Source organism: Schistocerca gregaria, unplaced genomic scaffold (genome assembly GCF_023897955.1).
Source record: "Schistocerca gregaria isolate iqSchGreg1 unplaced genomic scaffold, iqSchGreg1.2 ptg001368l, whole genome shotgun sequence".
Lineage (NCBI taxonomy): Eukaryota > Metazoa > Arthropoda > Insecta > Orthoptera > Acrididae > Schistocerca > Schistocerca gregaria.
In genome coordinates this window covers 60,629-79,426 of record NW_026062673.1, presented here as the reverse complement: position 1 = coordinate 79,426, position 18,798 = coordinate 60,629, and the positions used below count along the sequence as shown (strand labels likewise).

Genomic DNA, 18,798 nt, shown 5'->3' with positions numbered 1-18,798 from the left:
TGGCACAGGTAGCGTGGCCGAGCGGTCTAAGGCGCTGGTTTAAGGCACCAGTCTCTTCGGAGGCGTGGGTTCGAATCCCACCGCTGCCACATTTTTCTGTTTTTTGTGCCATTGTGGTGTTTTCTCGTGGGGTAGAACGCAGCTCCTGTGACCGCCGTGCAGCGTCGGTAGCGTGGCCGAGCGGTCTAAGGCGCTGGTTTCAGGCACCAGTCTCCTCGGAGGCGTGGGTTCGAATCCCACCGCTGCCAATGTTTTCTGTCTCGAAAGCCGCAGCACTGATTACCCGCGACGAAAGCAGCGCAGCAAGCCGTGAGCGTCTCTTTCTTAAATTGTCGTAGCACAGTGCGCGGTGCAACGACATGATTCACAGGCGCCGTTTGGTGTCATAGTGGCTGGCGTTCGTCTCTACGAAATGAGTCCCGAGCATGCCGCTGTACAAAGTGGGAGCGTATAATTTTGTAGTTGTCGTTTAGTAGCGTGTGTATAGATTGCTGTGTTCGCTGGAGTAGCCCTTGTGCCGTTGTCCGGTGTGGTCTAGTGGCTAGGATACCTGGCTCTCACCCAGGAGGCCCGGGTTCGATTCCCGGTACCGGAAAAGCGAGCGCAATTTGTTGCTCCTCTTATGCGACTTGGCCCGACTTAGCTCGACTGACGCTTCGCTGACGCTTGCAGAAAACTACGTTAAGTACGATTCGTGGTCACAAGTGACGGCGAGAGCGATGCGACATCTGTCCACCTCTTATCGAGGCACATACCTGTGGTGAACAGAGTAGGAGGACTGCAAGACACTGCCACGGGGGTTGAATGCAGCTAACCACACTGCTTAGTGTCCTTACATCGCAGACACGTTCGTTTGCCAGTATACATATAATGGAGACCGCGTCTGACACAGTGGTGTGTGGGCCGAGCTTTGCTGTGCATTGCAACATGCAGTCGCGAGGACTGCCCTCGGCGGTGCTTCCGTGGCCGTGATCGTCTAGTGGTTAGGACATTGCGTTGTGGCCGCAATAACCCAGGTTCGAATCCTGGTCACGGCAATTTTTAAAGTTTTGCCTTGGTGTCGCTGCAGTGACGGTTGTGACTCAGTGTTTGAAATCACGGTGCCCTCTTGATTTTTCACTCATGTTCCGCAGGCTGCAGGTGGCACTACCAATTCTTTATCAACACGCAATGCCGCCACACGAGAGCGCGGGCAGCTACCTGTGTAGTTACTCTCTATTCGAAAAGGGCAGTTGTTTGAGGTGCAATGGATGAGCAGCCAGTCGCAGCTGTGTCGTGCACTGTTTCTACAAAAGCGAAGAGCACTGGCACAGGTAGCGTGGCCGAGCGGTCTAAGGCGCTGGTTTAAGGCACCAGTCTCTTCGGAGGCGTGGGTTCGAATCCCACCGCTGCCACATTTTTCTGTTTTTTGTGCCATTGTGGTGTTTTCTCGTGGGGTAGAACGCAGCTCCTGTGACCGCCGTGCAGCGTCGGTAGCGTGGCCGAGCGGTCTAAGGCGCTGGTTTCAGGCACCAGTCTCCTCGGAGGCGTGGGTTCGAATCCCACCGCTGCCAATGTTTTCTGTCTCGAAAGCCGCAGCACTGATTACCCGCGACGAAAGCAGCGCAGCAAGCCGTGAGCGTCTCTTTCTTAAATTGTCGTAGCACAGTGCGCGGTGCAACGACATGATTCACAGGCGCCGTTTGGTGTCATAGTGGCTGGCGTTCGTCTCTACGAAATGAGTCCCGAGCATGCCGCTGTACAAAGTGGGAGCGTATAATTTTGTAGTTGTCGTTTAGTAGCGTGTGTATAGATTGCTGTGTTCGCTGGAGTAGCCCTTGTGCCGTTGTCCGGTGTGGTCTAGTGGCTAGGATACCTGGCTCTCACCCAGGAGGCCCGGGTTCGATTCCCGGTACCGGAAAAGCGAGCGCAATTTGTTGCTCCTCTTATGCGACTTGGCCCGACTTAGCTCGACTGACGCTTCGCTGACGCTTGCAGAAAACTACGTTAAGTACGATTCGTGGTCACAAGTGACGGCGAGAGCGATGCGACATCTGTCCACCTCTTATCGAGGCACATACCTGTGGTGAACAGAGTAGGAGGACTGCAAGACACTGCCACGGGGGTTGAATGCAGCTAACCACACTGCTTAGTGTCCTTACATCGCAGACACGTTCGTTTGCCAGTATACATATAATGGAGACCGCGTCTGACACAGTGGTGTGTGGGCCGAGCTTTGCTGTGCATTGCAACATGCAGTCGCGAGGACTGCCCTCGGCGGTGCTTCCGTGGCCGTGATCGTCTAGTGGTTAGGACATTGCGTTGTGGCCGCAATAACCCAGGTTCGAATCCTGGTCACGGCAATTTTTAAAGTTTTGCCTTGGTGTCGCTGCAGTGACGGTTGTGACTCAGTGTTTGAAATCACGGTGCCCTCTTGATTTTTCACTCATGTTCCGCAGGCTGCAGGTGGCACTACCAATTCTTTATCAACACGCAATGCCGCCACACGAGAGCGCGGGCAGCTACCTGTGTAGTTACTCTCTATTCGAAAAGGGCAGTTGTTTGAGGTGCAATGGATGAGCAGCCAGTCGCAGCTGTGTCGTGCACTGTTTCTACAAAAGCGAAGAGCACTGGCACAGGTAGCGTGGCCGAGCGGTCTAAGGCGCTGGTTTAAGGCACCAGTCTCTTCGGAGGCGTGGGTTCGAATCCCACCGCTGCCACATTTTTCTGTTTTTTGTGCCATTGTGGTGTTTTCTCGTGGGGTAGAACGCAGCTCCTGTGACCGCCGGGCAGCGTCGGTAGCGTGGCCGAGCGGTCTAAGGCGCTGGTTTCAGGCACCAGTCTCCTCGGAGGCGTGGGTTCGAATCCCACCGCTGCCAATGTTTTCTGTCTCGAAAGCCGCAGCACTGATTACCCGCGACGAAAGCAGCGCAGCAAGCCGTGAGCGTCTCTTTCTTAAATTGTCGTAGCACAGTGCGCGGTGCAACGACATGATTCACAGGCGCCGTTTGGTGTCATAGTGGCTGGCGTTCGTCTCTACGAAATGAGTCCCGAGCATGCCGCTGTACAAAGTGGGAGCGTATAATTTTGTAGTTGTCGTTTAGTAGCGTGTGTATAGATTGCTGTGTTCGCTGGAGTAGCCCTTGTGCCGTTGTCCGGTGTGGTCTAGTGGCTAGGATACCTGGCTCTCAAGTGGCCGAGCGGTCTAAGGCGCTGGTTTCAGGCACCAGTCTCCTCGGAGGCGTGGGTTCGAATCCCACCGCTGCCAATGTTTTCTGTCTCGAAAGCCGCAGCACTGATTACCCGCGACGAAAGCAGCGCAGCAAGCCGTGAGCGTCTCTTTCTTAAATTGTCGTAGCACAGTGCGCGGTGCAACGACATGATTCACAGGCGCCGTTTGGTGTCATAGTGGCTGGCGTTCGTCTCTACGAAATGAGTCCCGAGCATGCCGCTGTACAAAGTGGGAGCGTATAATTTTGTAGTTGTCGTTTAGTAGCGTGTGTATAGATTGCTGTGTTCGCTGGAGTAGCCCTTGTGCCGTTGTCCGGTGTGGTCTAGTGGCTAGGATACCTGGCTCTCACCCAGGAGGCCCGGGTTCGATTCCCGGTACCGGAAAAGCGAGCGCAATTTGTTGCTCCTCTTATGCGACTTGGCCCGACTTAGCTCGACTGACGCTTCGCTGACGCTTGCAGAAAACTACGTTAAGTACGATTCGTGGTCACAAGTGACGGCGAGAGCGATGCGACATCTGTCCACCTCTTATCGAGGCACATACCTGTGGTGAACAGAGTAGGAGGACTGCAAGACACTGCCACGGGGGTTGAATGCAGCTAACCACACTGCTTAGTGTCCTTACATCGCAGACACGTTCGTTTGCCAGTATACATATAATGGAGACCGCGTCTGACACAGTGGTGTGTGGGCCGAGCTTTGCTGTGCATTGCAACATGCAGTCGCGAGGACTGCCCTCGGCGGTGCTTCCGTGGCCGTGATCGTCTAGTGGTTAGGACATTGCGTTGTGGCCGCAATAACCCAGGTTCGAATCCTGGTCACGGCAATTTTTAAAGTTTTGCCTTGGTGTCGCTGCAGTGACGGTTGTGACTCAGTGTTTGAAATCACGGTGCCCTCTTGATTTTTCACTCATGTTCCGCAGGCTGCAGGTGGCACTACCAATTCTTTATCAACACGCAATGCCGCCACACGAGAGCGCGGGCAGCTACCTGTGTAGTTACTCTCTATTCGAAAAGGGCAGTTGTTTGAGGTGCAATGGATGAGCAGCCAGTCGCAGCTGTGTCGTGCACTGTTTCTACAAAAGCGAAGAGCACTGGCACAGGTAGCGTGGCCGAGCGGTCTAAGGCGCTGGTTTAAGGCACCAGTCTCTTCGGAGGCGTGGGTTCGAATCCCACCGCTGCCACATTTTTCTGTTTTTTGTGCCATTGTGGTGTTTTCTCGTGGGGTAGAACGCAGCTCCTGTGACCGCCGTGCAGCGTCGGTAGCGTGGCCGAGCGGTCTAAGGCGCTGGTTTCAGGCACCAGTCTCCTCGGAGGCGTGGGTTCGAATCCCACCGCTGCCAATGTTTTCTGTCTCGAAAGCCGCAGCACTGATTACCCGCGACGAAAGCAGCGCAGCAAGCCGTGAGCGTCTCTTTCTTAAATTGTCGTAGCACAGTGCGCGGTGCAACGACATGATTCACAGGCGCCGTTTGGTGTCATAGTGGCTGGCGTTCGTCTCTACGAAATGAGTCCCGAGCATGCCGCTGTACAAAGTGGGAGCGTATAATTTTGTAGTTGTCGTTTAGTAGCGTGTGTATAGATTGCTGTGTTCGCTGGAGTAGCCCTTGTGCCGTTGTCCGGTGTGGTCTAGTGGCTAGGATACCTGGCTCTCACCCAGGAGGCCCGGGTTCGATTCCCGGTACCGGAAAAGCGAGCGCAATTTGTTGCTCCTCTTATGCGACTTGGCCCGACTTAGCTCGACTGACGCTTCGCTGACGCTTGCAGAAAACTACGTTAAGTACGATTCGTGGTCACAAGTGACGGCGAGAGCGATGCGACATCTGTCCACCTCTTATCGAGGCACATACCTGTGGTGAACAGAGTAGGAGGACTGCAAGACACTGCCACGGGGGTTGAATGCAGCTAACCACACTGCTTAGTGTCCTTACATCGCAGACACGTTCGTTTGCCAGTATACATATAATGGAGACCGCGTCTGACACAGTGGTGTGTGGGCCGAGCTTTGCTGTGCATTGCAACATGCAGTCGCGAGGACTGCCCTCGGCGGTGCTTCCGTGGCCGTGATCGTCTAGTGGTTAGGACATTGCGTTGTGGCCGCAATAACCCAGGTTCGAATCCTGGTCACGGCAATTTTTAAAGTTTTGCCTTGGTGTCGCTGCAGTGACGGTTGTGACTCAGTGTTTGAAATCACGGTGCCCTCTTGATTTTTCACTCATGTTCCGCAGGCTGCAGGTGGCACTACCAATTCTTTATCAACACGCAATGCCGCCACACGAGAGCGCGGGCAGCTACCTGTGTAGTTACTCTCTATTCGAAAAGGGCAGTTGTTTGAGGTGCAATGGATGAGCAGCCAGTCGCAGCTGTGTCGTGCACTGTTTCTACAAAAGCGAAGAGCACTGGCACAGGTAGCGTGGCCGAGCGGTCTAAGGCGCTGGTTTAAGGCACCAGTCTCTTCGGAGGCGTGGGTTCGAATCCCACCGCTGCCACATTTTTCTGTTTTTTGTGCCATTGTGGTGTTTTCTCGTGGGGTAGAACGCAGCTCCTGTGACCGCCGTGCAGCGTCGGTAGCGTGGCCGAGCGGTCTAAGGCGCTGGTTTCAGGCACCAGTCTCCTCGGAGGCGTGGGTTCGAATCCCACCGCTGCCAATGTTTTCTGTCTCGAAAGCCGCAGCACTGATTACCCGCGACGAAAGCAGCGCAGCAAGCCGTGAGCGTCTCTTTCTTAAATTGTCGTAGCACAGTGCGCGGTGCAACGACATGATTCACAGGCGCCGTTTGGTGTCATAGTGGCTGGCGTTCGTCTCTACGAAATGAGTCCCGAGCATGCCGCTGTACAAAGTGGGAGCGTATAATTTTGTAGTTGTCGTTTAGTAGCGTGTGTATAGATTGCTGTGTTCGCTGGAGTAGCCCTTGTGCCGTTGTCCGGTGTGGTCTAGTGGCTAGGATACCTGGCTCTCACCCAGGAGGCCCGGGTTCGATTCCCGGTACCGGAAAAGCGAGCGCAATTTGTTGCTCCTCTTATGCGACTTGGCCCGACTTAGCTCGACTGACGCTTCGCTGACGCTTGCAGAAAACTACGTTAAGTACGATTCGTGGTCACAAGTGACGGCGAGAGCGATGCGACATCTGTCCACCTCTTATCGAGGCACATACCTGTGGTGAACAGAGTAGGAGGACTGCAAGACACTGCCACGGGGGTTGAATGCAGCTAACCACACTGCTTAGTGTCCTTACATCGCAGACACGTTCGTTTGCCAGTATACATATAATGGAGACCGCGTCTGACACAGTGGTGTGTGGGCCGAGCTTTGCTGTGCATTGCAACATGCAGTCGCGAGGACTGCCCTCGGCGGTGCTTCCGTGGCCGTGATCGTCTAGTGGTTAGGACATTGCGTTGTGGCCGCAATAACCCAGGTTCGAATCCTGGTCACGGCAATTTTTAAAGTTTTGCCTTGGTGTCGCTGCAGTGACGGTTGTGACTCAGTGTTTGAAATCACGGTGCCCTCTTGATTTTTCACTCATGTTCCGCAGGCTGCAGGTGGCACTACCAATTCTTTATCAACACGCAATGCCGCCACACGAGAGCGCGGGCAGCTACCTGTGTAGTTACTCTCTATTCGAAAAGGGCAGTTGTTTGAGGTGCAATGGATGAGCAGCCAGTCGCAGCTGTGTCGTGCACTGTTTCTACAAAAGCGAAGAGCACTGGCACAGGTAGCGTGGCCGAGCGGTCTAAGGCGCTGGTTTAAGGCACCAGTCTCTTCGGAGGCGTGGGTTCGAATCCCACCGCTGCCACATTTTTCTGTTTTTTGTGCCATTGTGGTGTTTTCTCGTGGGGTAGAACGCAGCTCCTGTGACCGCCGTGCAGCGTCGGTAGCGTGGCCGAGCGGTCTAAGGCGCTGGTTTCAGGCACCAGTCTCCTCGGAGGCGTGGGTTCGAATCCCACCGCTGCCAATGTTTTCTGTCTCGAAAGCCGCAGCACTGATTACCCGCGACGAAAGCAGCGCAGCAAGCCGTGAGCGTCTCTTTCTTAAATTGTCGTAGCACAGTGCGCGGTGCAACGACATGATTCACAGGCGCCGTTTGGTGTCATAGTGGCTGGCGTTCGTCTCTACGAAATGAGTCCCGAGCATGCCGCTGTACAAAGTGGGAGCGTATAATTTTGTAGTTGTCGTTTAGTAGCGTGTGTATAGATTGCTGTGTTCGCTGGAGTAGCCCTTGTGCCGTTGTCCGGTGTGGTCTAGTGGCTAGGATACCTGGCTCTCACCCAGGAGGCCCGGGTTCGATTCCCGGTACCGGAAAAGCGAGCGCAATTTGTTGCTCCTCTTATGCGACTTGGCCCGACTTAGCTCGACTGACGCTTCGCTGACGCTTGCAGAAAACTACGTTAAGTACGATTCGTGGTCACAAGTGACGGCGAGAGCGATGCGACATCTGTCCACCTCTTATCGAGGCACATACCTGTGGTGAACAGAGTAGGAGGACTGCAAGACACTGCCACGGGGGTTGAATGCAGCTAACCACACTGCTTAGTGTCCTTACATCGCAGACACGTTCGTTTGCCAGTATACATATAATGGAGACCGCGTCTGACACAGTGGTGTGTGGGCCGAGCTTTGCTGTGCATTGCAACATGCAGTCGCGAGGACTGCCCTCGGCGGTGCTTCCGTGGCCGTGATCGTCTAGTGGTTAGGACATTGCGTTGTGGCCGCAATAACCCAGGTTCGAATCCTGGTCACGGCAATTTTTAAAGTTTTGCCTTGGTGTCGCTGCAGTGACGGTTGTGACTCAGTGTTTGAAATCACGGTGCCCTCTTGATTTTTCACTCATGTTCCGCAGGCTGCAGGTGGCACTACCAATTCTTTATCAACACGCAATGCCGCCACACGAGAGCGCGGGCAGCTACCTGTGTAGTTACTCTCTATTCGAAAAGGGCAGTTGTTTGAGGTGCAATGGATGAGCAGCCAGTCGCAGCTGTGTCGTGCACTGTTTCTACAAAAGCGAAGAGCACTGGCACAGGTAGCGTGGCCGAGCGGTCTAAGGCGCTGGTTTAAGGCACCAGTCTCTTCGGAGGCGTGGGTTCGAATCCCACCGCTGCCACATTTTTCTGTTTTTTGTGCCATTGTGGTGTTTTCTCGTGGGGTAGAACGCAGCTCCTGTGACCGCCGTGCAGCGTCGGTAGCGTGGCCGAGCGGTCTAAGGCGCTGGTTTCAGGCACCAGTCTCCTCGGAGGCGTGGGTTCGAATCCCACCGCTGCCAATGTTTTCTGTCTCGAAAGCCGCAGCACTGATTACCCGCGACGAAAGCAGCGCAGCAAGCCGTGAGCGTCTCTTTCTTAAATTGTCGTAGCACAGTGCGCGGTGCAACGACATGATTCACAGGCGCCGTTTGGTGTCATAGTGGCTGGCGTTCGTCTCTACGAAATGAGTCCCGAGCATGCCGCTGTACAAAGTGGGAGCGTATAATTTTGTAGTTGTCGTTTAGTAGCGTGTGTATAGATTGCTGTGTTCGCTGGAGTAGCCCTTGTGCCGTTGTCCGGTGTGGTCTAGTGGCTAGGATACCTGGCTCTCACCCAGGAGGCCCGGGTTCGATTCCCGGTACCGGAAAAGCGAGCGCAATTTGTTGCTCCTCTTATGCGACTTGGCCCGACTTAGCTCGACTGACGCTTCGCTGACGCTTGCAGAAAACTACGTTAAGTACGATTCGTGGTCACAAGTGACGGCGAGAGCGATGCGACATCTGTCCACCTCTTATCGAGGCACATACCTGTGGTGAACAGAGTAGGAGGACTGCAAGACACTGCCACGGGGGTTGAATGCAGCTAACCACACTGCTTAGTGTCCTTACATCGCAGACACGTTCGTTTGCCAGTATACATATAATGGAGACCGCGTCTGACACAGTGGTGTGTGGGCCGAGCTTTGCTGTGCATTGCAACATGCAGTCGCGAGGACTGCCCTCGGCGGTGCTTCCGTGGCCGTGATCGTCTAGTGGTTAGGACATTGCGTTGTGGCCGCAATAACCCAGGTTCGAATCCTGGTCACGGCAATTTTTAAAGTTTTGCCTTGGTGTCGCTGCAGTGACGGTTGTGACTCAGTGTTTGAAATCACGGTGCCCTCTTGATTTTTCACTCATGTTCCGCAGGCTGCAGGTGGCACTACCAATTCTTTATCAACACGCAATGCCGCCACACGAGAGCGCGGGCAGCTACCTGTGTAGTTACTCTCTATTCGAAAAGGGCAGTTGTTTGAGGTGCAATGGATGAGCAGCCAGTCGCAGCTGTGTCGTGCACTGTTTCTACAAAAGCGAAGAGCACTGGCACAGGTAGCGTGGCCGAGCGGTCTAAGGCGCTGGTTTAAGGCACCAGTCTCTTCGGAGGCGTGGGTTCGAATCCCACCGCTGCCACATTTTTCTGTTTTTTGTGCCATTGTGGTGTTTTCTCGTGGGGTAGAACGCAGCTCCTGTGACCGCCGTGCAGCGTCGGTAGCGTGGCCGAGCGGTCTAAGGCGCTGGTTTCAGGCACCAGTCTCCTCGGAGGCGTGGGTTCGAATCCCACCGCTGCCAATGTTTTCTGTCTCGAAAGCCGCAGCACTGATTACCCGCGACGAAAGCAGCGCAGCAAGCCGTGAGCGTCTCTTTCTTAAATGGTCGTAGCACAGTGCGCGGTGCAACGACATGATTCACAGGCGCCGTTTGGTGTCATAGTGGCTGGCGTTCGTCTCTACGAAATGAGTCCCGAGCATGCCGCTGTACAAAGTGGGAGCGTATAATTTTGTAGTTGTCGTTTAGTAGCGTGTGTATAGATTGCTGTGTTCGCTGGAGTAGCCCTTGTGCCGTTGTCCGGTGTGGTCTAGTGGCTAGGATACCTGGCTCTCACCCAGGAGGCCCGGGTTCGATTCCCGGTACCGGAAAAGCGAGCGCAATTTGTTGCTCCTCTTATGCGACTTGGCCCGACTTAGCTCGACTGACGCTTCGCTGACGCTTGCAGAAAACTACGTTAAGTACGATTCGTGGTCACAAGTGACGGCGAGAGCGATGCGACATCTGTCCACCTCTTATCGAGGCACATACCTGTGGTGAACAGAGTAGGAGGACTGCAAGACACTGCCACGGGGGTTGAATGCAGCTAACCACACTGCTTAGTGTCCTTACATCGCAGACACGTTCGTTTGCCAGTATACATATAATGGAGACCGCGTCTGACACAGTGGTGTGTGGGCCGAGCTTTGCTGTGCATTGCAACATGCAGTCGCGAGGACTGCCCTCGGCGGTGCTTCCGTGGCCGTGATCGTCTAGTGGTTAGGACATTGCGTTGTGGCCGCAATAACCCAGGTTCGAATCCTGGTCACGGCAATTTTTAAAGTTTTGCCTTGGTGTCGCTGCAGTGACGGTTGTGACTCAGTGTTTGAAATCACGGTGCCCTCTTGATTTTTCACTCATGTTCCGCAGGCTGCAGGTGGCACTACCAATTCTTTATCAACACGCAATGCCGCCACACGAGAGCGCGGGCAGCTACCTGTGTAGTTACTCTCTATTCGAAAAGGGCAGTTGTTTGAGGTGCAATGGATGAGCAGCCAGTCGCAGCTGTGTCGTGCACTGTTTCTACAAAAGCGAAGAGCACTGGCACAGGTAGCGTGGCCGAGCGGTCTAAGGCGCTGGTTTAAGGCACCAGTCTCTTCGGAGGCGTGGGTTCGAATCCCACCGCTGCCACATTTTTCTGTTTTTTGTGCCATTGTGGTGTTTTCTCGTGGGGTAGAACGCAGCTCCTGTGACCGCCGTGCAGCGTCGGTAGCGTGGCCGAGCGGTCTAAGGCGCTGGTTTCAGGCACCAGTCTCCTCGGAGGCGTGGGTTCGAATCCCACCGCTGCCAATGTTTTCTGTCTCGAAAGCCGCAGCACTGATTACCCGCGACGAAAGCAGCGCAGCAAGCCGTGAGCGTCTCTTTCTTAAATGGTCGTAGCACAGTGCGCGGTGCAACGACATGATTCACAGGCGCCGTTTGGTGTCATAGTGGCTGGCGTTCGTCTCTACGAAATGAGTCCCGAGCATGCCGCTGTACAAAGTGGGAGCGTATAATTTTGTAGTTGTCGTTTAGTAGCGTGTGTATAGATTGCTGTGTTCGCTGGAGTAGCCCTTGTGCCGTTGTCCGGTGTGGTCTAGTGGCTAGGATACCTGGCTCTCACCCAGGAGGCCCGGGTTCGATTCCCGGTACCGGAAAAGCGAGCGCAATTTGTTGCTCCTCTTATGCGACTTGGCCCGACTTAGCTCGACTGACGCTTCGCTGACGCTTGCAGAAAACTACGTTAAGTACGATTCGTGGTCACAAGTGACGGCGAGAGCGATGCGACATCTGTCCACCTCTTATCGAGGCACATACCTGTGGTGAACAGAGTAGGAGGACTGCAAGACACTGCCACGGGGGTTGAATGCAGCTAACCACACTGCTTAGTGTCCTTACATCGCAGACACGTTCGTTTGCCAGTATACATATAATGGAGACCGCGTCTGACACAGTGGTGTGTGGGCCGAGCTTTGCTGTGCATTGCAACATGCAGTCGCGAGGACTGCCCTCGGCGGTGCTTCCGTGGCCGTGATCGTCTAGTGGTTAGGACATTGCGTTGTGGCCGCAATAACCCAGGTTCGAATCCTGGTCACGGCAATTTTTAAAGTTTTGCCTTGGTGTCGCTGCAGTGACGGTTGTGACTCAGTGTTTGAAATCACGGTGCCCTCTTGATTTTTCACTCATGTTCCGCAGGCTGCAGGTGGCACTACCAATTCTTTATCAACACGCAATGCCGCCACACGAGAGCGCGGGCAGCTACCTGTGTAGTTACTCTCTATTCGAAAAGGGCAGTTGTTTGAGGTGCAATGGATGAGCAGCCAGTCGCAGCTGTGTCGTGCACTGTTTCTACAAAAGCGAAGAGCACTGGCACAGGTAGCGTGGCCGAGCGGTCTAAGGCGCTGGTTTAAGGCACCAGTCTCTTCGGAGGCGTGGGTTCGAATCCCACCGCTGCCACATTTTTCTGTTTTTTTGTGCCATTGTGGTGTTTTCTCGTGGGGTAGAACGCAGCTCCTGTGACCGCCGTGCAGCGTCGGTAGCGTGGCCGAGCGGTCTAAGGCGCTGGTTTCAGGCACCAGTCTCCTCGGAGGCGTGGGTTCGAATCCCACCGCTGCCAATGTTTTCTGTCTCGAAAGCCGCAGCACTGATTACCCGCGACGAAAGCAGCGCAGCAAGCCGTGAGCGTCTCTTTCTTAAATGGTCGTAGCACAGTGCGCGGTGCAACGACATGATTCACAGGCGCCGTTTGGTGTCATAGTGGCTGGCGTTCGTCTCTACGAAATGAGTCCCGAGCATGCCGCTGTACAAAGTGGGAGCGTATAATTTTGTAGTTGTCGTTTAGTAGCGTGTGTATAGATTGCTGTGTTCGCTGGAGTAGCCCTTGTGCCGTTGTCCGGTGTGGTCTAGTGGCTAGGATACCTGGCTCTCACCCAGGAGGCCCGGGTTCGATTCCCGGTACCGGAAAAGCGAGCGCAATTTGTTGCTCCTCTTATGCGACTTGGCCCGACTTAGCTCGACTGACGCTTCGCTGACGCTTGCAGAAAACTACGTTAAGTACGATTCGTGGTCACAAGTGACGGCGAGAGCGATGCGACATCTGTCCACCTCTTATCGAGGCACATACCTGTGGTGAACAGAGTAGGAGGACTGCAAGACACTGCCACGGGGGTTGAATGCAGCTAACCACACTGCTTAGTGTCCTTACATCGCAGACACGTTCGTTTGCCAGTATACATATAATGGAGACCGCGTCTGACACAGTGGTGTGTGGGCCGAGCTTTGCTGTGCATTGCAACATGCAGTCGCGAGGACTGCCCTCGGCGGTGCTTCCGTGGCCGTGATCGTCTAGTGGTTAGGACATTGCGTTGTGGCCGCAATAACCCAGGTTCGAATCCTGGTCACGGCAATTTTTAAAGTTTTGCCTTGGTGTCGCTGCAGTGACGGTTGTGACTCAGTGTTTGAAATCACGGTGCCCTCTTGATTTTTCACTCATGTTCCGCAGGCTGCAGGTGGCACTACCAATTCTTTATCAACACGCAATGCCGCCACACGAGAGCGCGGGCAGCTACCTGTGTAGTTACTCTCTATTCGAAAAGGGCAGTTGTTTGAGGTGCAATGGATGAGCAGCCAGTCGCAGCTGTGTCGTGCACTGTTTCTACAAAAGCGAAGAGCACTGGCACAGGTAGCGTGGCCGAGCGGTCTAAGGCGCTGGTTTAAGGCACCAGTCTCTTCGGAGGCGTGGGTTCGAATCCCACCGCTGCCACATTTTTCTGTTTTTTTGTGCCATTGTGGTGTTTTCTCGTGGGGTAGAACGCAGCTCCTGTGACCGCCGTGCAGCGTCGGTAGCGTGGCCGAGCGGTCTAAGGCGCTGGTTTCAGGCACCAGTCTCCTCGGAGGCGTGGGTTCGAATCCCACCGCTGCCAATGTTTTCTGTCTCGAAAGCCGCAGCACTGATTACCCGCGACGAAAGCAGCGCAGCAAGCCGTGAGCGTCTCTTTCTTAAATGGTCGTAGCACAGTGCGCGGTGCAACGACATGATTCACAGGCGCCGTTTGGTGTCATAGTGGCTGGCGTTCGTCTCTACGAAATGAGTCCCGAGCATGCCGCTGTACAAAGTGGGAGCGTATAATTTTGTAGTTGTCGTTTAGTAGCGTGTGTATAGATTGCTGTGTTCGCTGGAGTAGCCCTTGTGCCGTTGTCCGGTGTGGTCTAGTGGCTAGGATACCTGGCTCTCACCCAGGAGGCCCGGGTTCGATTCCCGGTACCGGAAAAGCGAGCGCAATTTGTTGCTCCTCTTATGCGACTTGGCCCGACTTAGCTCGACTGACGCTTCGCTGACGCTTGCAGAAAACTACGTTAAGTACGATTCGTGGTCACAAGTGACGGCGAGAGCGATGCGACATCTGTCCACCTCTTATCGAGGCACATACCTGTGGTGAACAGAGTAGGAGGACTGCAAGACACTGCCACGGGGGTTGAATGCAGCTAACCACACTGCTTAGTGTCCTTACATCGCAGACACGTTCGTTTGCCAGTATACATATAATGGAGACCGCGTCTGACACAGTGGTGTGTGGGCCGAGCTTTGCTGTGCATTGCAACATGCAGTCGCGAGGACTGCCCTCGGCGGTGCTTCCGTGGCCGTGATCGTCTAGTGGTTAGGACATTGCGTTGTGGCCGCAATAACCCAGGTTCGAATCCTGGTCACGGCAATTTTTAAAGTTTTGCCTTGGTGTCGCTGCAGTGACGGTTGTGACTCAGTGTTTGAAATCACGGTGCCCTCTTGATTTTTCACTCATGTTCCGCAGGCTGCAGGTGGCACTACCAATTCTTTATCAACACGCAATGCCGCCACACGAGAGCGCGGGCAGCTACCTGTGTAGTTACTCTCTATTCGAAAAGGGCAGTTGTTTGAGGTGCAATGGATGAGCAGCCAGTCGCAGCTGTGTCGTGCACTGTTTCTACAAAAGCGAAGAGCACTGGCACAGGTAGCGTGGCCGAGCGGTCTAAGGCGCTGGTTTAAGGCACCAGTCTCTTCGGAGGCGTGGGTTCGAATCCCACCGCTGCCACATTTTTCTGTTTTTTGTGCCATTGTGGTGTTTTCTCGTGGGGTAGAACGCAGCTCCTGTGACCGCCGTGCAGCGTCGGTAGCGTGGCCGAGCGGTCTAAGGCGCTGGTTTCAGGCACCAGTCTCCTCGGAGGCGTGGGTTCGAATCCCACCGCTGCCAATGTTTTCTGTCTCGAAAGCCGCAGCACTGATTACCCGCGACGAAAGCAGCGCAGCAAGCCGTGAGCGTCTCTTTCTTAAATGGTCGTAGCACAGTGCGCGGTGCAACGACATGATTCACAGGCGCCGTTTGGTGTCATAGTGGCTGGCGTTCGTCTCTACGAAATGAGTCCCGAGCATGCCGCTGTACAAAGTGGGAGCGTATAATTTTGTAGTTGTCGTTTAGTAGCGTGTGTATAGATTGCTGTGTTCGCTGGAGTAGCCCTTGTGCCGTTGTCCGGTGTGGTCTAGTGGCTAGGATACCTGGCTCTCACCCAGGAGGCCCGGGTTCGATTCCCGGTACCGGAAAAGCGAGCGCAATTTGTTGCTCCTCTTATGCGACTTGGCCCGACTTAGCTCGACTGACGCTTCGCTGACGCTTGCAGAAAACTACGTTAAGTACGATTCGTGGTCACAAGTGACGGCGAGAGCGATGCGACATCTGTCCACCTCTTATCGAGGCACATACCTGTGGTGAACAGAGTAGGAGGACTGCAAGACACTGCCACGGGGGTTGAATGCAGCTAACCACACTGCTTAGTGTCCTTACATCGCAGACACGTTCGTTTGCCAGTATACATATAATGGAGACCGCGTCTGACACAGTGGTGTGTGGGCCGAGCTTTGCTGTGCATTGCAACATGCAGTCGCGAGGACTGCCCTCGGCGGTGCTTCCGTGGCCGTGATCGTCTAGTGGTTAGGACATTGCGTTGTGGCCGCAATAACCCAGGTTCGAATCCTGGTCACGGCAATTTTTAAAGTTTTGCCTTGGTGTCGCTGCAGTGACGGTTGTGACTCAGTGTTTGAAATCACGGTGCCCTCTTGATTTTTCACTCATGTTCCGCAGGCTGCAGGTGGCACTACCAATTCTTTATCAACACGCAATGCCGCCACACGAGAGCGCGGGCAGCTACCTGTGTAGTTACTCTCTATTCGAAAAGGGCAGTTGTTTGAGGTGCAATGGATGAGCAGCCAGTCGCAGCTGTGTCGTGCACTGTTTCTACAAAAGCGAAGAGCACTGGCACAGGTAGCGTGGCCGAGCGGTCTAAGGCGCTGGTTTAAGGCACCAGTCTCTTCGGAGGCGTGGGTTCGAATCCCACCGCTGCCACATTTTTCTGTTTTTTGTGCCATTGTGGTGTTTTCTCGTGGGGTAGAACGCAGCTCCTGTGACCGCCGTGCAGCGTCGGTAGCGTGGCCGAGCGGTCTAAGGCGCTGGTTTCAGGCACCAGTCTCCTCGGAGGCGTGGGTTCGAATCCCACCGCTGCCAATGTTTTCTGTCTCGAAAGCCGCAGCACTGATTACCCGCGACGAAAGCAGCGCAGCAAGCCGTGAGCGTCTCTTTCTTAAATGGTCGTAGCACAGTGCGCGGTGCAACGACATGATTCACAGGCGCCGTTTGGTGTCATAGTGGCTGGCGTTCGTCTCTACGAAATGAGTCCCGAGCATGCCGCTGTACAAAGTGGGAGCGTATAATTTTGTAGTTGTCGTTTAGTAGCGTGTGTATAGATTGCTGTGTTCGCTGGAGTAGCCCTTGTGCCGTTGTCCGGTGTGGTCTAGTGGCTAGGATACCTGGCTCTCACCCAGGAGGCCCGGGTTCGATTCCCGGTACCGGAAAAGCGAGCGCAATTTGTTGCTCCTCTTATGCGACTTGGCCCGACTTAGCTCGACTGACGCTTCGCTGACGCTTGCAGAAAACTACGTTAAGTACGATTCGTGGTCACAAGTGACGGCGAGAGCGATGCGACATCTGTCCACCTCTTATCGAGGCACATACCTGTGGTGAACAGAGTAGGAGGACTGCAAGACACTGCCACGGGGGTTGAATGCAGCTAACCACACTGCTTAGTGTCCTTACATCGCAGACACGTTCGTTTGCCAGTATACATATAATGGAGACCGCGTCTGACACAGTGGTGTGTGGGCCGAGCTTTGCTGTGCATTGCAACATGCAGTCGCGAGGACTGCCCTCGGCGGTGCTTCCGTGGCCGTGATCGTCTAGTGGTTAGGACATTGCGTTGTGGCCGCAATAACCCAGGTTCGAATCCTGGTCACGGCAATTTTTAAAGTTTTGCCTTGGTGTCGCTGCAGTGACGGTTGTGACTCAGTGTTTGAAATCACGGTGCCCTCTTGATTTTTCACTCATGTTCCGCAGGCTGCAGGTGGCACTACCAATTCTTTATCAACACGCAATGCCGCCACACGAGAGCGCGGGCAGCTACCTGTGTAGTTACTCTCTATTCGAAAAGGGCAGTTGTTTGAGGTGCAATGGATGAGCAGCCAGTCGCAGCTGTGTCGTGCACTGTTTCTACAAAAGCGAAGAGCACTGGCACAGGTAGCGTGGCCGAGCGGTCTAAGGCGCTGGTTTAAGGCACCAGTCTCTTCGGAGGCGTGGGTTCGAATCCCACCGCTGCCACATTTTTCTGTTTTTTGTGCCATTGTGGTGTTTTCTCGTGGGGTAGAACGCAGCTCCTGTGACCGCCGTGCAGCGTCGGTAGCGTGACCGAGCGGTCTAAGGCGCTGGTTTCAGGCACCAGTCTCCTCGGAGGCGTGGGTTCGAATCCCACCGCTGCCAATGTTTTCTGTCTCGAAAGCCGCAGCACTGATTACCCGCGACGAAAGCAGCGCAGCAAGCCGTGAGCGTCTCTTTCTTAAATTGTCGTAGCACAGTGCGCGGTGCAACGACATGATTCACAGGCGCCGTTTGGTGTCATAGTGGCTGGCGTTCGTCTCTACGAAATGAGTCCCGAGCATGCCGCTGTACAAAGTGGGAGCGTATAATTTTGTAGTTGTCGTTTAGTAGCGTGTGTATAGATTGCTGTGTTCGCTGGAGTAGCCCTTGTGCCGTTGTCCGGTGTGGTCTAGTGGCTAGGATACCTGGCTCTCACCCAGGAGGCCCGGGTTCGATTCCCGGTACCGGAAAAGCGAGCGCAATTTGTTGCTCCTCTTATGCGACTTGGCCCGACTTAGCTCGACTGACGCTTCGCTGACGCTTGCAGAAAACTACGTTAAGTACGATTCGTGGTCACAAGTGACGGCGAGAGCGATGCGACATCTGTCCACCTCTTATCGAGGCACATACCTGTGGTGAACAGAGTAGGAGGACTGCAAGACACTGCCACGGGGGTTGAATGCAGCTAACCACACTGCTTAGTGTCCTTACATCGCAGACACGTTCGTTTGCCAGTATACATATAATGGAGACCGCGTCTGACACAGTGGTGTGTGGGCCGAGCTTTGCTGTGCATTGCAACATGCAGTCGCGAGGACTGCCCTCGGCGGTGCTTCCGTGGCCGTGATCGTCTAGTGGTTAGGACATTGCGTTGTGGCCGCAATAACCCAGGTTCGAATCCTGGTCACGGCAATTTTTAAAGTTTTGCCTTGGTGTCGCTGCAGTGACGGTTGTGACTCAGTGTTTGAAATCACGGTGCCCTCTTGATTTTTCACTCATGTTCCGCAGGCTGCAGGTGGCACTACCAATTCTTTATCAACACGCAATGCCGCCACACGAGAGCGCGGGCAGCTACCTGTGTAGTTACTCTCTATTCGAAAAGGGCAGTTGTTTGAGGTGCAATGGATGAGCAGCCAGTCGCAGCTGTGTCGTGCACTGTTTCTACAAAAGCGAAGAGCACTGGCACAGGTAGCGTGGCCGAGCGGTCTAAGGCGCTGGTTTAAGGCACCAGTCTCTTCGGAGGCGTGGGTTCGAATCCCACCGCTGCCACATTTTTCTGTTTTTTGTGCCATTGTGGTGTTTTCTCGTGGGGTAGAA

The 18,798-nt window shown here is 54.4% G+C and overlaps 57 non-coding genes across 57 annotated transcripts; all 57 read left to right on the top strand.

The window, feature by feature from the left end:
* The first annotated feature begins 7 nt into the window (after positions 1 to 7).
* Positions 8 to 89, top strand: Trnal-aag (transfer RNA leucine (anticodon AAG)). Its single transcript has one exon. It is a non-coding gene; the product is annotated as a tRNA-Leu (tRNA).
* Positions 90 to 166: 77 nt separating this feature from the next.
* Trnal-cag (transfer RNA leucine (anticodon CAG)) lies at positions 167 to 248 on the top strand. Its single transcript has one exon. It is a non-coding gene; the product is annotated as a tRNA-Leu (tRNA).
* A 275-nt stretch (positions 249 to 523) lies between these two features.
* Positions 524 to 595, top strand: Trnae-cuc (transfer RNA glutamic acid (anticodon CUC)). Its single transcript has one exon. It is a non-coding gene; the product is annotated as a tRNA-Glu (tRNA).
* Positions 596 to 965: 370 nt separating this feature from the next.
* On the top strand, positions 966 to 1,037 carry Trnah-gug (transfer RNA histidin (anticodon GUG)). The gene has a single exon. It is a non-coding gene; the product is annotated as a tRNA-His (tRNA).
* A 275-nt stretch (positions 1,038 to 1,312) lies between these two features.
* Trnal-aag (transfer RNA leucine (anticodon AAG)) lies at positions 1,313 to 1,394 on the top strand. Its single transcript has one exon. It is a non-coding gene; the product is annotated as a tRNA-Leu (tRNA).
* Positions 1,395 to 1,471: 77 nt separating this feature from the next.
* On the top strand, positions 1,472 to 1,553 carry Trnal-cag (transfer RNA leucine (anticodon CAG)). The gene has a single exon. It is a non-coding gene; the product is annotated as a tRNA-Leu (tRNA).
* Positions 1,554 to 1,828: 275 nt separating this feature from the next.
* Positions 1,829 to 1,900, top strand: Trnae-cuc (transfer RNA glutamic acid (anticodon CUC)). The gene has a single exon. It is a non-coding gene; the product is annotated as a tRNA-Glu (tRNA).
* A 370-nt stretch (positions 1,901 to 2,270) lies between these two features.
* Positions 2,271 to 2,342, top strand: Trnah-gug (transfer RNA histidin (anticodon GUG)). Its single transcript has one exon. It is a non-coding gene; the product is annotated as a tRNA-His (tRNA).
* A 275-nt stretch (positions 2,343 to 2,617) lies between these two features.
* On the top strand, positions 2,618 to 2,699 carry Trnal-aag (transfer RNA leucine (anticodon AAG)). The gene has a single exon. It is a non-coding gene; the product is annotated as a tRNA-Leu (tRNA).
* A 77-nt stretch (positions 2,700 to 2,776) lies between these two features.
* On the top strand, positions 2,777 to 2,858 carry Trnal-cag (transfer RNA leucine (anticodon CAG)). Its single transcript has one exon. It is a non-coding gene; the product is annotated as a tRNA-Leu (tRNA).
* Positions 2,859 to 3,522: 664 nt separating this feature from the next.
* On the top strand, positions 3,523 to 3,594 carry Trnae-cuc (transfer RNA glutamic acid (anticodon CUC)). Its single transcript has one exon. It is a non-coding gene; the product is annotated as a tRNA-Glu (tRNA).
* A 370-nt stretch (positions 3,595 to 3,964) lies between these two features.
* Trnah-gug (transfer RNA histidin (anticodon GUG)) lies at positions 3,965 to 4,036 on the top strand. The gene has a single exon. It is a non-coding gene; the product is annotated as a tRNA-His (tRNA).
* A 275-nt stretch (positions 4,037 to 4,311) lies between these two features.
* On the top strand, positions 4,312 to 4,393 carry Trnal-aag (transfer RNA leucine (anticodon AAG)). The gene has a single exon. It is a non-coding gene; the product is annotated as a tRNA-Leu (tRNA).
* A 77-nt stretch (positions 4,394 to 4,470) lies between these two features.
* Positions 4,471 to 4,552, top strand: Trnal-cag (transfer RNA leucine (anticodon CAG)). Its single transcript has one exon. It is a non-coding gene; the product is annotated as a tRNA-Leu (tRNA).
* Positions 4,553 to 4,827: 275 nt separating this feature from the next.
* Trnae-cuc (transfer RNA glutamic acid (anticodon CUC)) lies at positions 4,828 to 4,899 on the top strand. Its single transcript has one exon. It is a non-coding gene; the product is annotated as a tRNA-Glu (tRNA).
* Positions 4,900 to 5,269: 370 nt separating this feature from the next.
* Positions 5,270 to 5,341, top strand: Trnah-gug (transfer RNA histidin (anticodon GUG)). The gene has a single exon. It is a non-coding gene; the product is annotated as a tRNA-His (tRNA).
* Positions 5,342 to 5,616: 275 nt separating this feature from the next.
* Trnal-aag (transfer RNA leucine (anticodon AAG)) lies at positions 5,617 to 5,698 on the top strand. Its single transcript has one exon. It is a non-coding gene; the product is annotated as a tRNA-Leu (tRNA).
* Positions 5,699 to 5,775: 77 nt separating this feature from the next.
* Positions 5,776 to 5,857, top strand: Trnal-cag (transfer RNA leucine (anticodon CAG)). Its single transcript has one exon. It is a non-coding gene; the product is annotated as a tRNA-Leu (tRNA).
* Positions 5,858 to 6,132: 275 nt separating this feature from the next.
* Positions 6,133 to 6,204, top strand: Trnae-cuc (transfer RNA glutamic acid (anticodon CUC)). Its single transcript has one exon. It is a non-coding gene; the product is annotated as a tRNA-Glu (tRNA).
* Positions 6,205 to 6,574: 370 nt separating this feature from the next.
* On the top strand, positions 6,575 to 6,646 carry Trnah-gug (transfer RNA histidin (anticodon GUG)). Its single transcript has one exon. It is a non-coding gene; the product is annotated as a tRNA-His (tRNA).
* Positions 6,647 to 6,921: 275 nt separating this feature from the next.
* Positions 6,922 to 7,003, top strand: Trnal-aag (transfer RNA leucine (anticodon AAG)). Its single transcript has one exon. It is a non-coding gene; the product is annotated as a tRNA-Leu (tRNA).
* A 77-nt stretch (positions 7,004 to 7,080) lies between these two features.
* Positions 7,081 to 7,162, top strand: Trnal-cag (transfer RNA leucine (anticodon CAG)). The gene has a single exon. It is a non-coding gene; the product is annotated as a tRNA-Leu (tRNA).
* Positions 7,163 to 7,437: 275 nt separating this feature from the next.
* Trnae-cuc (transfer RNA glutamic acid (anticodon CUC)) lies at positions 7,438 to 7,509 on the top strand. The gene has a single exon. It is a non-coding gene; the product is annotated as a tRNA-Glu (tRNA).
* A 370-nt stretch (positions 7,510 to 7,879) lies between these two features.
* On the top strand, positions 7,880 to 7,951 carry Trnah-gug (transfer RNA histidin (anticodon GUG)). Its single transcript has one exon. It is a non-coding gene; the product is annotated as a tRNA-His (tRNA).
* Positions 7,952 to 8,226: 275 nt separating this feature from the next.
* On the top strand, positions 8,227 to 8,308 carry Trnal-aag (transfer RNA leucine (anticodon AAG)). Its single transcript has one exon. It is a non-coding gene; the product is annotated as a tRNA-Leu (tRNA).
* A 77-nt stretch (positions 8,309 to 8,385) lies between these two features.
* Positions 8,386 to 8,467, top strand: Trnal-cag (transfer RNA leucine (anticodon CAG)). Its single transcript has one exon. It is a non-coding gene; the product is annotated as a tRNA-Leu (tRNA).
* Positions 8,468 to 8,742: 275 nt separating this feature from the next.
* On the top strand, positions 8,743 to 8,814 carry Trnae-cuc (transfer RNA glutamic acid (anticodon CUC)). The gene has a single exon. It is a non-coding gene; the product is annotated as a tRNA-Glu (tRNA).
* A 370-nt stretch (positions 8,815 to 9,184) lies between these two features.
* On the top strand, positions 9,185 to 9,256 carry Trnah-gug (transfer RNA histidin (anticodon GUG)). The gene has a single exon. It is a non-coding gene; the product is annotated as a tRNA-His (tRNA).
* Positions 9,257 to 9,531: 275 nt separating this feature from the next.
* Positions 9,532 to 9,613, top strand: Trnal-aag (transfer RNA leucine (anticodon AAG)). The gene has a single exon. It is a non-coding gene; the product is annotated as a tRNA-Leu (tRNA).
* Positions 9,614 to 9,690: 77 nt separating this feature from the next.
* Trnal-cag (transfer RNA leucine (anticodon CAG)) lies at positions 9,691 to 9,772 on the top strand. The gene has a single exon. It is a non-coding gene; the product is annotated as a tRNA-Leu (tRNA).
* Positions 9,773 to 10,047: 275 nt separating this feature from the next.
* On the top strand, positions 10,048 to 10,119 carry Trnae-cuc (transfer RNA glutamic acid (anticodon CUC)). Its single transcript has one exon. It is a non-coding gene; the product is annotated as a tRNA-Glu (tRNA).
* A 370-nt stretch (positions 10,120 to 10,489) lies between these two features.
* Positions 10,490 to 10,561, top strand: Trnah-gug (transfer RNA histidin (anticodon GUG)). Its single transcript has one exon. It is a non-coding gene; the product is annotated as a tRNA-His (tRNA).
* A 275-nt stretch (positions 10,562 to 10,836) lies between these two features.
* On the top strand, positions 10,837 to 10,918 carry Trnal-aag (transfer RNA leucine (anticodon AAG)). Its single transcript has one exon. It is a non-coding gene; the product is annotated as a tRNA-Leu (tRNA).
* Positions 10,919 to 10,995: 77 nt separating this feature from the next.
* On the top strand, positions 10,996 to 11,077 carry Trnal-cag (transfer RNA leucine (anticodon CAG)). The gene has a single exon. It is a non-coding gene; the product is annotated as a tRNA-Leu (tRNA).
* Positions 11,078 to 11,352: 275 nt separating this feature from the next.
* On the top strand, positions 11,353 to 11,424 carry Trnae-cuc (transfer RNA glutamic acid (anticodon CUC)). Its single transcript has one exon. It is a non-coding gene; the product is annotated as a tRNA-Glu (tRNA).
* A 370-nt stretch (positions 11,425 to 11,794) lies between these two features.
* Positions 11,795 to 11,866, top strand: Trnah-gug (transfer RNA histidin (anticodon GUG)). The gene has a single exon. It is a non-coding gene; the product is annotated as a tRNA-His (tRNA).
* Positions 11,867 to 12,141: 275 nt separating this feature from the next.
* Trnal-aag (transfer RNA leucine (anticodon AAG)) lies at positions 12,142 to 12,223 on the top strand. Its single transcript has one exon. It is a non-coding gene; the product is annotated as a tRNA-Leu (tRNA).
* A 78-nt stretch (positions 12,224 to 12,301) lies between these two features.
* On the top strand, positions 12,302 to 12,383 carry Trnal-cag (transfer RNA leucine (anticodon CAG)). Its single transcript has one exon. It is a non-coding gene; the product is annotated as a tRNA-Leu (tRNA).
* Positions 12,384 to 12,658: 275 nt separating this feature from the next.
* Trnae-cuc (transfer RNA glutamic acid (anticodon CUC)) lies at positions 12,659 to 12,730 on the top strand. Its single transcript has one exon. It is a non-coding gene; the product is annotated as a tRNA-Glu (tRNA).
* A 370-nt stretch (positions 12,731 to 13,100) lies between these two features.
* Positions 13,101 to 13,172, top strand: Trnah-gug (transfer RNA histidin (anticodon GUG)). Its single transcript has one exon. It is a non-coding gene; the product is annotated as a tRNA-His (tRNA).
* Positions 13,173 to 13,447: 275 nt separating this feature from the next.
* Trnal-aag (transfer RNA leucine (anticodon AAG)) lies at positions 13,448 to 13,529 on the top strand. The gene has a single exon. It is a non-coding gene; the product is annotated as a tRNA-Leu (tRNA).
* A 78-nt stretch (positions 13,530 to 13,607) lies between these two features.
* On the top strand, positions 13,608 to 13,689 carry Trnal-cag (transfer RNA leucine (anticodon CAG)). The gene has a single exon. It is a non-coding gene; the product is annotated as a tRNA-Leu (tRNA).
* A 275-nt stretch (positions 13,690 to 13,964) lies between these two features.
* On the top strand, positions 13,965 to 14,036 carry Trnae-cuc (transfer RNA glutamic acid (anticodon CUC)). Its single transcript has one exon. It is a non-coding gene; the product is annotated as a tRNA-Glu (tRNA).
* Positions 14,037 to 14,406: 370 nt separating this feature from the next.
* On the top strand, positions 14,407 to 14,478 carry Trnah-gug (transfer RNA histidin (anticodon GUG)). The gene has a single exon. It is a non-coding gene; the product is annotated as a tRNA-His (tRNA).
* Positions 14,479 to 14,753: 275 nt separating this feature from the next.
* Trnal-aag (transfer RNA leucine (anticodon AAG)) lies at positions 14,754 to 14,835 on the top strand. Its single transcript has one exon. It is a non-coding gene; the product is annotated as a tRNA-Leu (tRNA).
* A 77-nt stretch (positions 14,836 to 14,912) lies between these two features.
* Positions 14,913 to 14,994, top strand: Trnal-cag (transfer RNA leucine (anticodon CAG)). Its single transcript has one exon. It is a non-coding gene; the product is annotated as a tRNA-Leu (tRNA).
* Positions 14,995 to 15,269: 275 nt separating this feature from the next.
* Positions 15,270 to 15,341, top strand: Trnae-cuc (transfer RNA glutamic acid (anticodon CUC)). Its single transcript has one exon. It is a non-coding gene; the product is annotated as a tRNA-Glu (tRNA).
* Positions 15,342 to 15,711: 370 nt separating this feature from the next.
* Trnah-gug (transfer RNA histidin (anticodon GUG)) lies at positions 15,712 to 15,783 on the top strand. The gene has a single exon. It is a non-coding gene; the product is annotated as a tRNA-His (tRNA).
* A 275-nt stretch (positions 15,784 to 16,058) lies between these two features.
* On the top strand, positions 16,059 to 16,140 carry Trnal-aag (transfer RNA leucine (anticodon AAG)). The gene has a single exon. It is a non-coding gene; the product is annotated as a tRNA-Leu (tRNA).
* A 77-nt stretch (positions 16,141 to 16,217) lies between these two features.
* On the top strand, positions 16,218 to 16,299 carry Trnal-cag (transfer RNA leucine (anticodon CAG)). The gene has a single exon. It is a non-coding gene; the product is annotated as a tRNA-Leu (tRNA).
* A 275-nt stretch (positions 16,300 to 16,574) lies between these two features.
* Trnae-cuc (transfer RNA glutamic acid (anticodon CUC)) lies at positions 16,575 to 16,646 on the top strand. Its single transcript has one exon. It is a non-coding gene; the product is annotated as a tRNA-Glu (tRNA).
* Positions 16,647 to 17,016: 370 nt separating this feature from the next.
* On the top strand, positions 17,017 to 17,088 carry Trnah-gug (transfer RNA histidin (anticodon GUG)). Its single transcript has one exon. It is a non-coding gene; the product is annotated as a tRNA-His (tRNA).
* A 275-nt stretch (positions 17,089 to 17,363) lies between these two features.
* Positions 17,364 to 17,445, top strand: Trnal-aag (transfer RNA leucine (anticodon AAG)). Its single transcript has one exon. It is a non-coding gene; the product is annotated as a tRNA-Leu (tRNA).
* Positions 17,446 to 17,522: 77 nt separating this feature from the next.
* Trnal-cag (transfer RNA leucine (anticodon CAG)) lies at positions 17,523 to 17,604 on the top strand. Its single transcript has one exon. It is a non-coding gene; the product is annotated as a tRNA-Leu (tRNA).
* Positions 17,605 to 17,879: 275 nt separating this feature from the next.
* On the top strand, positions 17,880 to 17,951 carry Trnae-cuc (transfer RNA glutamic acid (anticodon CUC)). Its single transcript has one exon. It is a non-coding gene; the product is annotated as a tRNA-Glu (tRNA).
* A 370-nt stretch (positions 17,952 to 18,321) lies between these two features.
* Trnah-gug (transfer RNA histidin (anticodon GUG)) lies at positions 18,322 to 18,393 on the top strand. Its single transcript has one exon. It is a non-coding gene; the product is annotated as a tRNA-His (tRNA).
* A 275-nt stretch (positions 18,394 to 18,668) lies between these two features.
* On the top strand, positions 18,669 to 18,750 carry Trnal-aag (transfer RNA leucine (anticodon AAG)). The gene has a single exon. It is a non-coding gene; the product is annotated as a tRNA-Leu (tRNA).
* Positions 18,751 to 18,798: the final 48 nt, after the last annotated feature.